The sequence below is a fragment of the Cydia amplana genome, chromosome 6 (assembly GCF_948474715.1).
Source record: "Cydia amplana chromosome 6, ilCydAmpl1.1, whole genome shotgun sequence".
NCBI lineage: Eukaryota > Metazoa > Arthropoda > Insecta > Lepidoptera > Tortricidae > Cydia > Cydia amplana.
The window spans coordinates 7,813,209-7,828,986 of NC_086074.1; the positions used below are offsets into that span (position 1 = coordinate 7,813,209).

Sequence of the window (15,778 nt, forward strand, 5' to 3'; positions counted from 1 at the left end):
CCTCGGACAGACAGACATGGCGAAAAGGTTTTCTAGGTACCCTACTGCACCTTAAAAACACGAATAAATAAACGCACGGGGTGACATCATTCAATAACCGTTAGGCATTTATAATTTTAATTCAATGCCTTTTAATTATTAGTTGTTTTGTTACAATTAACGTACCTACCTAGTTGTAGAGATCTTCGACCTAGTTTAAGGGCATAATACTACACTCGTCATATATCTGGGTTCAAAAACACGAACCTAAATTGATAAGTGTAGGTATTAGATACCTAATGCACTTGGTGCATATAAATTACCTAGTGATCTTCATCGATTACAGTACCTGTACTAAATAGGCAAAAATCTATTCGTGGCAACATTAATCATTCTAGTATTTTCTTAATATTAGAGCTATCATTTATTGTCCACAGGAGAAGTTGCATTCAGTCGTAAACTGGGAAAAGCACTTCTGTGACTAAATAGATCCCGATCTGAATTTTTCAGCAGCGACCAGCAAAAATGCAGGCAATATCAGGTAAAGCATTAAAGGCTTTCGCTGATGCGAAATGTAGTGCTGAAAACATGAATTATAGCTCCATAAAAACATTCCCACGGACAGGGCCGACCGGGATGAACGATCCGCGAATAAATCAGGGAGCCTGAAGCATCTACTAACCAAAATTCTCCAGTATTACACTAATTGAATTGTGTTCAGTGCTTTGCGTTCGCACGCATGTGGTTTAGCTCTAGAACTCTCAACCAATAATTTTTCAGTATCATTTGAGATGGAATGTGCAGAGAATGAGGCCTGAGCTTCTCCGGACCCGGGGCGGCGCTCCGCTGGGCGGCTCCTTAATGAAAAGCGCGGCCCGCGCAGCCCCGCGCGCCCGCCCGCTTGGAGGCTGCCAGTATCCCGCGAACCGCGATAGCGACGCCACACGTCCGATCACCGACTTCAAACCCACTGTACGTGTTAAACACTAGTATAAAACTCCTTACATTATTACTAAACTGTTCTAAGTGTTCGTACCGAGCTCTGTTGTAAATTTGAGTAGTTGTTCCATACATGAAAAGTGCGGTTTCCGAGGAAGGGGTAGGGCGGGACGCTTTGTTCCCGTACTACGCCCGAGCGAGGCTACAGCGCAGCATCCGCTCGCCAAGTCGCCCTATCTATAATAGACGCCGGCCGGTATATGTAGGTATACCGTGGTTAACATGAACTACCATTTGTATAATAATCTGCGTCTACGTATAGTTAGGAACGTTTTTGTTTTGGCATGTCGCATTGATCGCGCGATTTTTACCGCGAAATGGGACAGCGTCGAGTGTTGAGTTACGACAAGGAGCGGAAACGCGCGATGTTGCGATTACGGAAAGTAGCCTTGTTTACCAAGACGCTGTTATCAAGATGAGCAGTCACTGTCTGCAAATAATGACTTCTGTATAAGGAATTTCATTAAAATATAACAAGTTACCTACGAGTAGACGAAAGACAAATATTTTAAAAAGCCAGATAAAATTTATCGTTTAGTTTGACCCAATTAAAATTACACGGTAAACATTTAAACATTATTTACCTTACTTTAGGTAAATACATGAATGATAAAAGAAAGATAGACGTACATATTTTTTATTGATTGTAATTTATTTTTCCTTTTTTTTTATTGTAAAATTTTAGTATGTTTTTAGTAAAAAAGTATCGTACTTAAGTAGGTACTTACCTATTAAAATCATTTAAGTAATAGAACACGACCCATAAAGTTAAAATCCAAAACAGCTGGTTGCTAAACAGGCAGCTTCTACTTTACAGCAATTGAATAATAGCTATAAGGCAGGGGTTAGTAACCTTTTTGTGGCTGATATGGTACCAATTTTTGAGTAGGGAATACCTAATAAAATGAGTTTTAAGTATTTGCTTGTGCTGCCGCGCTTATGCAGCCCCTTAAGAAGACGCGCTCCTAGGAATTCCTGATAGGTATAACAAGAAAAATATAATAAATATATTTTTATTTATTTCAAAAAATCGTTCATCGTAGTCAATAATAGCATACTCTAACATTGAACGTAAGCGATACTTTCCACGCCTTGACCCTTAATCGTCATTTTAATATTTTACATCCGTTAAACATGGTGGCAACAAATTGCTCTTAAGAGCTTGAAGTGCTTGTAAGTGGCCATTTGCTCTTTTGTTTCACAAGAGACATCAAGGGTTCCCTGTAGACCGTGTAGCCACATAATTAACATCATAGTGACATAATAGCGACGCGTGCGAAGTAACTAACACACGGTGTAATGGGCCGCCTGTCACACCGTGACGTATCGCAGCCGGAACGGTCACGGGCGATAGAAAGCGATATGATTGTGCACAGTCACGTGTGAGTTATGGTCTCATTAATGGTCAGGCATATGTATAGCTCTAGCTAGGTATAACAAAAAAACCTAACTTAAGTAGGTAAACAAAAGAAATTACCGCTTTTTGACGAGTAGATATCTAGGAGCTAATTGTATAGTGTAATATATATATATATGTATCTCATATGTTTTATGGCTATGGTTCATCTCCTCCAAGAAGGCGTATTACGCTTTCTATCACACATGAGAAAACAAGACTGAAGTAGAAACAAGAGCTTGCAATAAATGTTGATACTGAAAGCAAGCACTACACTAATTTGCACTGGAATCTGTTGATTCTAAATATCTTATTTAATTAAGTATTTACTTATACCAGCGGATCGTTGTGAATTGTCACTAGAGGATACGGTGAATTCTATTCAGTTGAGTGTGAAGTTATTTATTACTTCATGGTTGCAGGGCTACCCTCCTGCAGAGCGGAAATACCTCGATTCCAGGCCATCACAATTTGCACAATTGGTCGCTGGGTTTGAGTCATGCGAAGATATTTCTAGGACAGTTATGATTTAGTTCGGGGAAAAAGATTGCTTCCAATTCGCAAGATGGTATTGCAGGAAACTTAGCCGTGACAGGATACCTTTAAATAGATTGAATGATGTGCGGCATCTAAATTAGTGCCGCACTGCCGCCTATACCTACTTATTCTATTGAGTGGTTTTGAATTTGAAATATTATATCTAGTAGACAATCAACAATCAATAGACCTTATCACATTATAAGAAGATTCACGAACGATCAGTTAGAGGCCGTTTCTGATTTAACCATTTATTAGGTTTTGATACGACCTTGATATAACTCTCGCTGATTAGTGCGAGCAAAGTTCACTGGAAGTCAAATTTATTAGTAATTTCGCTTGCACTTATTGGTATTTGTCAGATGCACCGTGAATCGTGTCAAGGTCGTATCATAACAAAATCAAAACCATAACAAATTGGTCAATCAGAATATTTCATCTCGACATATGAATATCGAGTTTAGTATGGCGTGTTACTTAATCATTCGTATAATTATGTATGTCTCACGAGTAGTCGTACAACTCGCACTTAGCCCATTTTGTTTTATAACATTTAAAATTTTCGCTTTTACTTTTTTTTTACCTTTATTTCCGACGTTTTTCGTCGGGTAGTTACACAATACTTACTCTCTTTTGACCTTATAGCTGGGATATCAGTTACCTATCCGCGACCAGTTGCGTTTTGGCAAAAAAATATAAATAACAAGGTGCATAAATTCCTGTTTAAAGTGCGTTCGTGTCGGTGTAATGTTTACACTTAGTGAATTATCTCGGAAACATCGAGTGAACAACATAGTTCACGATTAATTGAGCATGGCTGACTCGATTACTTCATTGCATTATGCGTTTACTGCATGCGTTAAATCTATGATCTCCCTGTTAGTTTAATTCGCTATTGAGATTTTTGTTTTATTAATGTTATGTTAACGGCTTCCTAGCCCAGTCGGTAGTGACCCTGCCTACGATCTCGAAGCACGAGGTCCTGGGTTCAAATCCTGGAAGGAAGGACATTTATTTGTGTTTTCACAGGTATTTTGTTCCTGATTTATTGATGTTTTCCATGTATTTAAGTATTTATCTATATCTATTATTGACATACTGTAAAACAGGTATTTCAGTGGGTAGGTACCACAAATATTCTGTTTTACACGAATTCAATAGGTATAAGTAAATAATTTCGATACTTTCAATCGGTACCTCAAATATTGTCCTGCACACAAAAACACCATATGCTATGGTGTACATATCTAAAGAATAATGATCTAATGAGTGATATATTGACTCCCTCAATGCATAACCATTATTTAAATAATTGACTCATTCCTAATAAAGGACTTTCCATCCTAACGTCCTGCGCAAGAGATCTTTCCCCAAACCACAGAATAAATAATAGTACTAGGTAGGTAGGCTGTCCAAACACAGTGATCTCATTCAATCTCAACGCATTTTTCGTAGGTTGGCCGCAATCCAATAAGATAGTTTCGAAAACAAGGCGCCGTTGCATCAGCAGTTGCATCTCCTTGCAGTTGGGAATACTAATGGCGGGTATATTGTCAATAAAGGATTGCAACGACGCGTGCGTGGCGAAAGTTAAAACGCACGGGGAATTGTTACTAGGTCTGCGTTTGGTAACGACTGATTAAATTCAAATTCAATCTGATAAGGCGTTCGAACACTTTTTTGCCACAGGTCTAGAATGTACAAAATATAATCTCCCACAATATCTCCTGAATGCAGCTTTTCGTAGTATCCTGTCCGCTAACCTTACGTTATTCAGAAAAAAATCGTAATGTTCAGTAGTTAAATTGACAGCTGATCAAAATCGCGCTGAAAGACTCCATGATGTGTTGTGGTATTCTCTCAGTTCAGTTGATTTTCAAACGTTAGCATTTGACAACTTAGATGTCACCATTATCGTATACCGTACTGTAGAATGCCTATGGTGCTATCTACTTACGCTGTCAAAATTGCGGCAACTGTATTTTGTACTAAGTACTTACACTTACGCCATTTACATCGACTGGCTTAAATATAGTAACCGAAAAATTTATAGGAATTCCTGCCTCGCACAGCTAAACTGTGGAATGAACTGTCGCCCGCGGTATTTCCGGATCCATACGACCTTCAAGAAACGAGCGTACTCCATTATTAAATGCCGGCAACGCACTTGCAACCCCTCTGGTGTTGCAGGTTTCCATGGGCGACGGTAATTGGCGATTCATCTGTTCATCTCCGTCACATCAAACTAAGTACATTTATTATATTTAGGTTAAGACAGTTCAACTTCAATAATTTTTTATGTTAAAAGAGGCTAACATAAAATAAATATTGAAATTGAACTGATTAGTCTTAACGTAAATATATAGGTATGTAGTTTGATGTGATGGAGATGAACTCATACTTCACTCTTTTCCCAATTTTATTCCGAATGTGTTTCTGCATAGGTAAATTACTAAACAAGTTAGGTAACTTTTGTTTGATTTTGCGCGACTTTCTTAAACTATTTAGCATATAGAGTACCTAATATTACGCGAATTAACTACGCAATACTAGCTCGATTGTTCCTTAGATATTACGCTATTCACTCAAATAACCCCTTAACTGCGCCGAGACATCAAAATGCTTTTAAGGAACATTTGTTTGAGACTTTCGCTGCACTGTGTAATGCTACAAGTTGAAATAGAATTGGTTTTCTGTCAAACCTTATCATATAATAAGTTGAAGCAAGAGCAAGTCTAGGCAACTAGAAAATTTAGACCTAATACAATGTCGCGTCCGGTTAGCTCATAAACTGAACTTTTGTAAAGAAATATCTTGGCTTGCCAGTTCGGTGGTGGAACTATAGTTTGTCAAAGGACTGTCTCATTTCAAATATAGACAGAGAGAATCATACTATCATTGTCTTATACTAGTTAGGTAATAGCACCCAAGAGAAAAAGATGAGTACGAGTATCACAATGTGAAGAATAGTTTTTTTGTTCTTATTTACTGACAAATTGGTTTGACCAACTATACAGTATACAGGTATAAAATATATGAAGATGAGAATTCTAAATTTAAAATGACGGCCAAAGTGTCGAGTCTGTATATACCTACCTACGATTTTTTTTGTGTACGTCGCCGGTCTTAAAATGGCAAGACCTTAAAAAGATACAAACCTCTTATTTCTAGAATTCAGCTAAGCATACCAATCATTTCTGCCTAAGGCAGTTATTGTTTCGCGAAATTCTATCTCTGCTCGGGTAATTCTTGTTATTTTCCTGTCAGATTATTGATTGAGAGCACTATAGCTACCGGCCCAGGGATCTCACTTACAATTAGTGGCTTTGTGTTTTTTTTATACATACCTATTGCAATTGTTTCAGGGAATTTACTTTTGAGGTAGGTACATCTTGACTATACGAGTAGAAATGTGTAATTTTCTACATAAGTGCAATTAAAATAAATAGTTAAAGGCATGATTAGTGGAAAGCAAAATTATCTTCGATATGCAAGTGTAGGTTTATAGTTTAACGTAACTATAGCTGGTCAACCAAATCTTGTCAGTAAAAAAGGCACGAAATTCAAATTTTCTATGGGACGATATCCCTTCGCGCCTACATTTTTCAAATTTGCCGCCTTTTTCTACTGTCAAGATCTGGTTGACCAAGTATACTAATACTTTTTCAGTCCGCTTGCAGTTATATTGTTTTATGAAATGACTCAATTTTTTATGACTCAACTTAATTTCACAGCTAACTTTTACCTAAAAGAAAAAAAAAAACAAAATTTGACGACTCTAGTGAACTTAATCCACTTAATCCAAGTTGATTTTGTGAGATCTTTACTGACTCCTCACTGAACTATTAACAACCTACAACATTCTGAACTATATGAACGCTTAACTTTCTCTTAGCTCTTTCCTCTAACACATCTAAGTCCTGCTAGTTTACGAAGGATGCGATTAAGTTAAATGCGGACGGATAGTGCTGGAGCCCTGAGTATTTTAAATCAGCAAAATCTTAACCACTTAGCTTAGTAATATGTTGTCGTTTTGTCACGTCTACCTTGTACTTATTCCAAAATCTGATAAAGCGGTTAAATTTGTTTAACCATTTTTCTTTTAAAAACAAAGTAGCTAAATTAATTAATTTCTTTTAATTATAAGTGGAGGGTACACTTACAACATTTATTTATTGTAAACTTCTTACACAATCATTTTTGGAGATAAAATACTTTCTTTTTGCGTACTTTAAAAAAGTTCCATTAAATGTCCATGTTCCATTAAGTGTTCGTTCGTTAAATGTCATTAAATGGTGTGCTCTCGTTTCGGAGGCCAAGATCCTCTTTGGGTCGCTGAGCCGTAATAGTTAGTTAGTTAGTTAAATGTACTTAGTAATTTTTTAAGCCGAATATGTATTAAGTCCACAATTAAAGACATGGTTTCTTTAAATAGATTCTACCTATTTCTTATAGTTCCGTATACCAATAAATATTTCTGCTTCATGTATATGGACCACTATACATATTATTATTGATATGGTCTTCTAGGCAAATGGTTAGGAAAATGACAATTTAAACTACCCGTGTCTCCACTACTCGCAGCCCGCAGAAATAGATTTAGCGCCGCCTCAACGGGCATTAGTTGAGATACTGCGGTAGTATAGTAAACCAGCGGGCGTTCAACTACGAAAGCAAAATACGAGCTTTGTTGTTGTTGTACATTGTACAGTCAGCAAAGTTATTTGTTTCGTTACTTGCATACTAACTTGTATACATGTGCGCGCTAAAAAGCATTGCTGGCAGTATAAAGAGTAGTTGTAGTACTCGAATAAAACATTTTTTAAAGTAGGTAAACGTAATTCGTGATACATAATAACATAATACCAAGAGTTAATGTGTTACTGGTCTCCGGGCATGGAATGGACGCGGTTATTAACGTGAAACAAATGCCAGTATTTGACAGCCTGATTTTAAAACTAAAAAATAATTATTTCGCTTACTCGGGTATCAATACAAGCTCGAGCGGTTAATAAACAACTTTGCTTCCTTCTAAAACAAATGACTACTGAATATAGCCTGATTAATGCGATTCAAATCATAATCTACTAATAGGTAATCTAATATTAAGGCTCAGTTAAAAACGTAAAATTATTTTTGAAGTTAGTGGAGTCTATGTCGTTTCGTAGAGGCCCCGTAGACCCTCTACGACCGTAGCCCGTAGTATCTACGAATGGTGTCGTGCTTCAGTTTTTCAGGTAAGGGTTTCTCCAAGGTTGCCCGCTTTTTTTGGGCTCTTTTGTTAATTCTGTCCTTTTGTGTGAAACTAGGCCATCTTATTAACTTCATTCACATGTTGCAGGTGTAGTTAAGTGAAGGATTCTTAAATAAAAGTAAGCTTAATAACACTAGAAAAAATAGTTATTTTCGATACAAGTGCGAAAAAGAGGAAATTCGAAACGAGTGGCGAATTACCTATTCGCACGTGTATCGAAAACAACGTTTTACAGTACATATGGCACTTTAAAGTTTCGACATACGCACTAGTGCGGAAAAGTAGCCCCATATGTACTGTAAAAAATATTTGCGCAGTGTTTAGTAGACGTCTAACATACAATATACAGATTATAATGATTCGAACTTCAACTCTATGGTATAGGGTCTGTAGTCTATGGTACCTACCTATCCACTTGTATCTGATCCACTTGATTTTAGATTATTATTTTAATAACAACGATATTTTGGGAATTTTATTACCGTGAACTACGAGTCCTAACTCCATAAACAAGAAAAATAGTTGTTTAAAAAAAAACCTTAACTTGGAACTCAACACGCAAGATATAATCTAATCCATTGCAGCGCCATCCCATTGGCCTTTTGCGTCTATTGCAGACGATTTATGGTGCAAATCGGAGAGACAATGACCTCTCCAGACTTAACACTGCCTGGGACGGAATTAAGGAAACGCAGAGATGCCCAGCACCTGCATTACCCTCTCGGCTTCACTGTCTTAACCCACAGGAAAGGCGAGCCAATACGTGCGGAGACAGGTCGGCTGCAGGAATCTGCCGCTTATTTCAGGTTGGACCCTACTCGCGCCTTACGGTAACTCCATTCCGGGATTTAATTTTGGAGTATCCTTCTCCTAGATGGATTGCAAGCCAATGCTGAGGTCCATCTCCCCTGTGACGAAACAGCTTTTTGCTTCGTTTGTGGACTTAGTCGCCTCGTAGTCCTCGTACGACACCCTTATCCCATGTGAGGGTTGGCGCTATTCTAAAGCCGGTCACCACACGGCACCATATGAGCATATGAGCATAGATATGCGCGTTTATAAATACTTACATATTGTAAATATTAAATGAGAGTCGAGAGCAGGTTTTTGTATTAGAGAGTAACGAAAAATAACCTAATTTACGATGGGTTTAAATGATAGTTTAATTTCCTAATACCACAGTTCTGTTAGATCGTTGAAATAATGCCAGTCATATTTTTACCTTTTCTATTTCACAAAAAAAAATTTGAGTGCGAAATATCGGTGTATTTGATTCTCACGTCGGTCAGCCTGACGTGTAACATGTTCGGTCTGCCTCGTTTCAGTTTGTGGAAAAAGAAACCATTTAACCGAACCATTCTGTAAAACTGAACAAAAACTATTTGTTTTCAGTTAGATATTTCAAAGTGTAGTTACCTACTAGTGGAAAAATGAATACATAAATATTAATTGACGGGAGGGGGGATGGGGGGGGGGGGTTTGTAAACATACAAAAACAACATAACTGACTACACTGGTTGACACCTGAAACGATTAACAATGTTCTTTAAAAAGTGTCAACCGCTTTAAGCAGTTATGTTGTTTTTATAAACATCCCTTCAATAGTTTCTACACCATAGCTATCAACCATCTATCAACCAAGGAAATAGGTACTAAGACGCGTATAAGTAGTGCAAAATCATACAGGCAATGTAGACCGCAAATGTAGTTGAGTAAATTGAGTATTAATTTAACTATGCTATTTATTTAGATAATTAATAAAAATTTAAAATATTAGTGTTTTATAAGTACTTATTGTAAATACTCCAGTAGTGCAATGTGGACCATAATTGTTTTTGAATTTGAAGATGTATAATTTATTCTAAATTATAATGTTCGCTTCCCCCATAACTGTTAAAGTCGCATTAAACATATCATAAACAAACAATAACAGGCGGTCATTAAAGGACCACCTCGCGCTCCTGTAAATATTTATGTTCAATCCATTTGAAGTTGCCGGGTGCGGCTCATCCTGTAGCACCCATCATGACATGACAGCTTCACGAACCATATTTATTTATATTTTCCCTGAAAGTGGTTTTTGAAAAAACAATGGGGAGGTTGGAAAGGTATTAAGGTACCTGTTCCCTAAAATATACCGCGTATAATTATTGTAAAATAAATTAGTTTCTATACTGTACATATTCCTTAAAATTTGAGGAAGATAGATTTTTCATCAGTGTATAACAATACGACATTTCAAAACAATTTATTAGGTACCTACTTAGGGGACGTGATGACTGAATTGCAGGCAGCAACCACCGATTTATGCGCGTACAAACGCGGAAAATCAAAATATTTCACTTCTCGATTTTTTGAAACCGTTCCCCGTGTAGTTTTGTCTACATACCTATAGTTATACATTTGTTTCGCCAATCTTCTTAACTTTTGGGTACCCATAAGGGAAATAGTTAACATATTCTCCTATTTAACACTCATGAATATCCCTTAGATGTGCAACTCAATTTCTTCGTTTTTAAGGTTTATCTGTAAAAAATGTGTTACGTATCTTACTCTGCTATTTTATGTGATGTTGAATAAACATTTTCTTGTCTATATTTATAAAGTACATTATTTCCGGATTAGCCTCAAAACTTAATGAATAAATAAGTTAGGTGTATAAATAAATTGGCAAAAAGCCAAAGAGATTCCACCAGATCATCGACCCGATAGCTTATCAAATATTCATTGATATTTCCACCGGCGATTCGTTTTTGTCTTTTGTTTACCTTTCACTTCTTTCCTTCTTACGAATTAAGAAAGACACGTACTTAACTTTAGTTTATCTCTGCGGGACTAATAAGGTAGCGCTTATATTGTATGCCATCGTGACCATCGTGGCTGTTAAATTATTAATTTACTTACCTAAAATAGGTACGTAAGATGTAAGTACAAAAGTAACGCAATTAACGATATAAGTACCTATTTCAAAGTACAACCACCATGTTAGTATGTTTTTACCTACCTACATAGCAATTTATTTTTTTAATCACACATCTTATTATGCAAAGTCATTTTAAAGCAAACACTTTATTAGAAAAACACGTTTGGATATTTTGATTAGTAGCAATAGCTGTTATTTTATCTAAAACGCTTCCATTCAGTATGGTTTCATCAAACTTACTTAGATTATCATGTATGAGAAAAACTTTATTCATAAACATCCTCCCATAACTGCCTAGAGTAGCCTGGGGCTATGAGTGGTACAAGTATTTTTAAGGACTCTCGAGACTTCGCTTCACGCCAACCGAATCCGAAGTTACTTAAAAGCATTTTAATTGCTCGAGGAGTCAGAATTTAAATTAATTTAATCTACAATCGTTTTTAAACAATAAATTGTAGGATATTGCTTGAGCTCCGAACTCCGAAACAATAGGTAAGCTGAGGATACACTGCAATAGACGCTATAAATAGAGGAAAATATCAAAGGTAGAATTTCAGATTTTCACTCAGCTGGCGTAGGAACCTTGGTTTGGCTTTACGGGCAATGGAATACTTATGCCGTTCTGATACCGGACCGAAGATTTCGCTCTAGGAATTTTAATGCCAAAAGCTTTAAGAGAATTAAGTTATAAACTTTAGTTGTACCTAAACTACAAAACTCAAAAGAGAGAATACAACCCAAGAAAGAAAGTATGAACTAATGTTTCTACATAGAAGTACACGAAAAAACCTGACAAATAAATTTATGTAAATTAGGTAATATTTAGTCGTGGACAAAATCTGCTGTAATTATTTTTTTCCCAAGAAATATCAGCACGTACTCGTATCATTTACTTAGCTCTTTTTTCGTGAATCCCCAAAATTAAATTAATCCTCCGACTAATTAGTAAAATGACTTGTCACGAATGTCACGCTGCCAACACTCCCCGGTGACCCCTCGGCGTGACACGCCGTGTCGCTTCCGCGGGAGTGTCTTGCCGTATATCATTTCTAATAAGCCAGTTACTGCTGCCATTTTCGTGAGCGGTTCAATTAACGAATCAATTTTGTTTGCCTGTCAGCCGTTAATGCTGGTTATGGTAAACATGGTTATGGTTTTTAGTTTACCGTCTGTTTAGGCGCCACGTCGCGTTGAAAGGTTTTTAGGCTTTTCCGAGTAAGAGTTCTGGTTGTCGCGACTGGTCATAAAAGGAAATGTTATAGTAGTAGTAGTAAATCACTTTATTGTAGAAAAACAGGTTCACATGAAATTTACATAAATAACGAAAGATCTGCTATAATAAAGAGCTTCCACTATCGATTTGCTCTCAGAACTTGCACTATAATTATGGTTAAAGAAGGGCAATGCCATCGAAAAACCATGACACGTTTGCTTTAATTGATTGTAAATAATGTAAATTGGCTTTTATAATACATATCGCATAAAACAAATAACGCTAGTTACCGTGTGAGGTGGGCCGGTTCCGAGCGTATCCCTCCCTAGTGCCAGAGTGATTTGAGGCCGCCACTAAATCGTCCTCTTCCTCGCCCGTCAGCCGTTGGATAATTGCTCCTATTCCTTCACACATAAGCTACATAATCAGTCGTTTCGTCGCCCCGGGAAACGGGAATAGTTAAAGCAGCAGGACGAACAGATTGTTGTACTTAAAACATGCTTTTGTACTCAGTGGATATTAAAATCTGTCGCGCCACGAGTACATATGTGGGGAACGCATGGAGTCGGTTGTGAACGGAGCTGGCCTGCGGCAATTGACGTGAGATGAAGGAGATATACCTATGTAGGTATGTATATTGTCCTACTTGGTAACTTTGTTATCAACACATATAAGAGTAAAAATAATAAAATGTCTTTTTAATTGTCTTATAGCTGACTTTAAGAGTAAGAGACGGTATAATACTAGCAAATTTGCAGTAGTGATTAAACTTCGAGGTTAATTTAATCTAATGCGCCTAAAGTATGATGTCAATCTCTAAATTTTCTGTAAACATGAACCTGTTATAAGTTTTCCTGCACAATATGGCACCAATATAGCCCAACCGAAGACAAATATAAGTCTGACTTACCTTGAACTTGAACATCGTTATTAAATTGATTTCGACACCTATACACTAGGTAAAGAAATTGTTAGAATTTTCGATTAATGGAACAAAGGATTAATAAAGCAACTGTTCATCATTTTCGTGTCAGGAAGCGCGATATCACGGCACAATGTAATGTTGACAAAGACCTAGTTTTCGAGCGTTTCGAGTTATTAGCTCCACTGACATTTGTATCGTTATTTAATTTTCATAAGTCCTTGATCGAGTTCTACTGACATATGTGTCTTACACCTGCTGAATGATGCTGTTGCCCATATGTTTCCCTGACATTAATAATATATGTTTCATATTTAATAAAGTAATATCTGGGTGACCGAGCTTCGCTCGGAAAACATATAAAAACTCGAAAATGCACGTTTTCCCAGAGATAAGACCTAGCTAGATCGATTTTTCGCCCCCGAAAACCCCCATATAGCAAATTTCATCGAAATCGTTAGAGCCGTTTCCGAGATCCCCGAAATATATATATAAATAAACAAGAATTGCTCGTTTAAAGGTATTAGATATATAGATGTAGAAGTACAGAATGGAACAGGGTGAAATTACTTTTCATACATACATATGTATGAGGTAGGGTATTTTTATTTTTATTTAGAAGTTTAATTCAGGCAACAAGGCCTATATTACAAATACCTTACAGACTAACATACATATATATTTTATAAACTTAAAACTAAACACTAGTTATATAGTCGACAAAACGGCATGGCTCCGTTGCATTGGCTGCTCCTGTGTCGGATTTGGCAGTTTGCCCCGGAACCTCCGAAAGACGACACCCTTCGGCCAGAAATCGGCGCACTCGATGGTCCCCTGCAGCGGTCGCGGCACGCGCACCACAAAAGAGTTGAAGTGCACGTAGTGGCGCGATCGAAGCTGGAACACCCTCAGCGTGTAACCGGTCTTCTGGTGTACATACTCCACCACTTCAGATTGAGGGTATTGAGGATTTGTACACAGTGACGACCGTTTGCCTTTATTTAGCAAAAACAAAAACCAAAGGAACAATATGCAACAAATTCCTAGCTAGGTCAACACAGAAATAAAATATAACTTTATACACCCTTAAAAATGCGAACCCTTTCGTTGTGGGCTGCGGCAGCGTGCTGAATTAAGCAAGCTTGCCTTAGTGGGAATGAAAAGTATTCAGAACACGCGCTCATTCGACAAGGCTGGCCCGATTCTACTTACCAAACGGATTTCAACTAACAAACCGGAATAGTATGATCTCTCATTAGAAGTATTTGTTACGGATCTGCAGTTCTTACTCATACTGGTTACCTTACCCTGAGGATTTGTTAGCAATGGGGAGAACAGCCTTGGAGCGTCCTGGCCTCATTTCTCGCTCTCGTCGCCGCTCCGGTTGTCTATGGCTCTTTCATACAGGTTTTATGCTACGTAATCTCTTTATTCGTTGCTGTAATGCCGACAGTTTACAAGTATTGTACGTGTTTATTGCAGACACGTTAACCACTTTGAACAGTTTTTGGTTTCGTTATATTTTGATAAAAAAAAATTCAGCCCAAAAATATTGTATTTAAAGATTCATTATTAGGTAGGTATTTATTTTTTATCTGTTCTAGATTTTTTATAAAATGTGCGTTATTATAGTTTCTTTTACTTATACATATACCTACTTAAATCTACTTTTTATTCACTTCTAGGATTCCTCTCCTACTCGACCGGCTAATTCTAAAAAATTACACCCAGTGGGTATCACTTCTATTGCTAAGAATAGGCTTGAAAAAGACACCAACCAGGGTAGTTTTTACCACTTATGTTTTAAAAATCTTTACTTTAAGAGCGTCTTAGCTCTTGCCGCTCTCAGCTCAGCAGTAATTCCACCAAGACGAGAGATACTCTGCTTCACTTGTCCGCTACTTAAATTTACCTAGAAGCTTTAGTTTTTGTTTTATTTCGCTTTTAAAATATACATCTACAAAATATTTTTGAAATGAAAACTTCTTTGGCGGTGCTGTGCACTTTTTGTGATGGGGAAAATTTTTTAAACTCGCGACAGGTCACGTGACCGTAAGATACGTAAGACGTAAGACGGACACGTGACCTGATCGAAAAACTGTTACAATGTCATTGAGTTTTCACTTCTGCCGGCACTCCCGGAGTGCAACTCGTAGTTTTTTTTTCTATAATGTCGTTAAAATAGTTGCCTGATATGTATTAGGTATAATTAATATCTGATGCTACGAAATAAGTATGATTAAATGCTACAGGCTACTCTGGTTTACCACATCAGATAAACTTCAAAGTTGGCTTTGCTACAGGCGCTCTAAGCTCAGTAATCCTAACAAAGCTTCGTTCTACTTTAAAGTCTTAAAACTCCAAAAACATTCGTAGCTTCTTTTACCAGACTAAAACCAAAAAGGGTAATGTTTTTTCACCTCAGCAGCTCGAACCAGGGTACTTTGCTACTTAAAAACAGTGAGCAAAATCGCATTTTGCTCACTGAGTGAGACAAAATGAGCAAAATGCGATTTTGCTCACTGTTTTTAAGTAGCAAGTACCCTTGTTCGAGC

At 37.2% G+C, this 15,778-nt stretch overlaps 1 protein-coding gene across 2 annotated transcripts in view; it reads left to right on the forward strand.

Moving 5' to 3' along the window:
• Nucleotides 1-827: 827 nt before the first annotated feature.
• LOC134648765 (plasma membrane ascorbate-dependent reductase CYBRD1) overlaps nucleotides 828-15,778 on the forward strand; it is a 91,022-nt gene continuing 76,071 nt past the window's right edge. Inside the window, exon 1 of one of the 2 annotated variants that reach the window (XM_063503312.1) lies at nucleotides 828-951. The gene's annotated coding sequence lies outside the window, so the exon portion shown is untranslated. The remainder of the gene's footprint in view (nucleotides 952-15,778) is intronic. The other variant, XM_063503313.1, reaches the window with a different exon arrangement.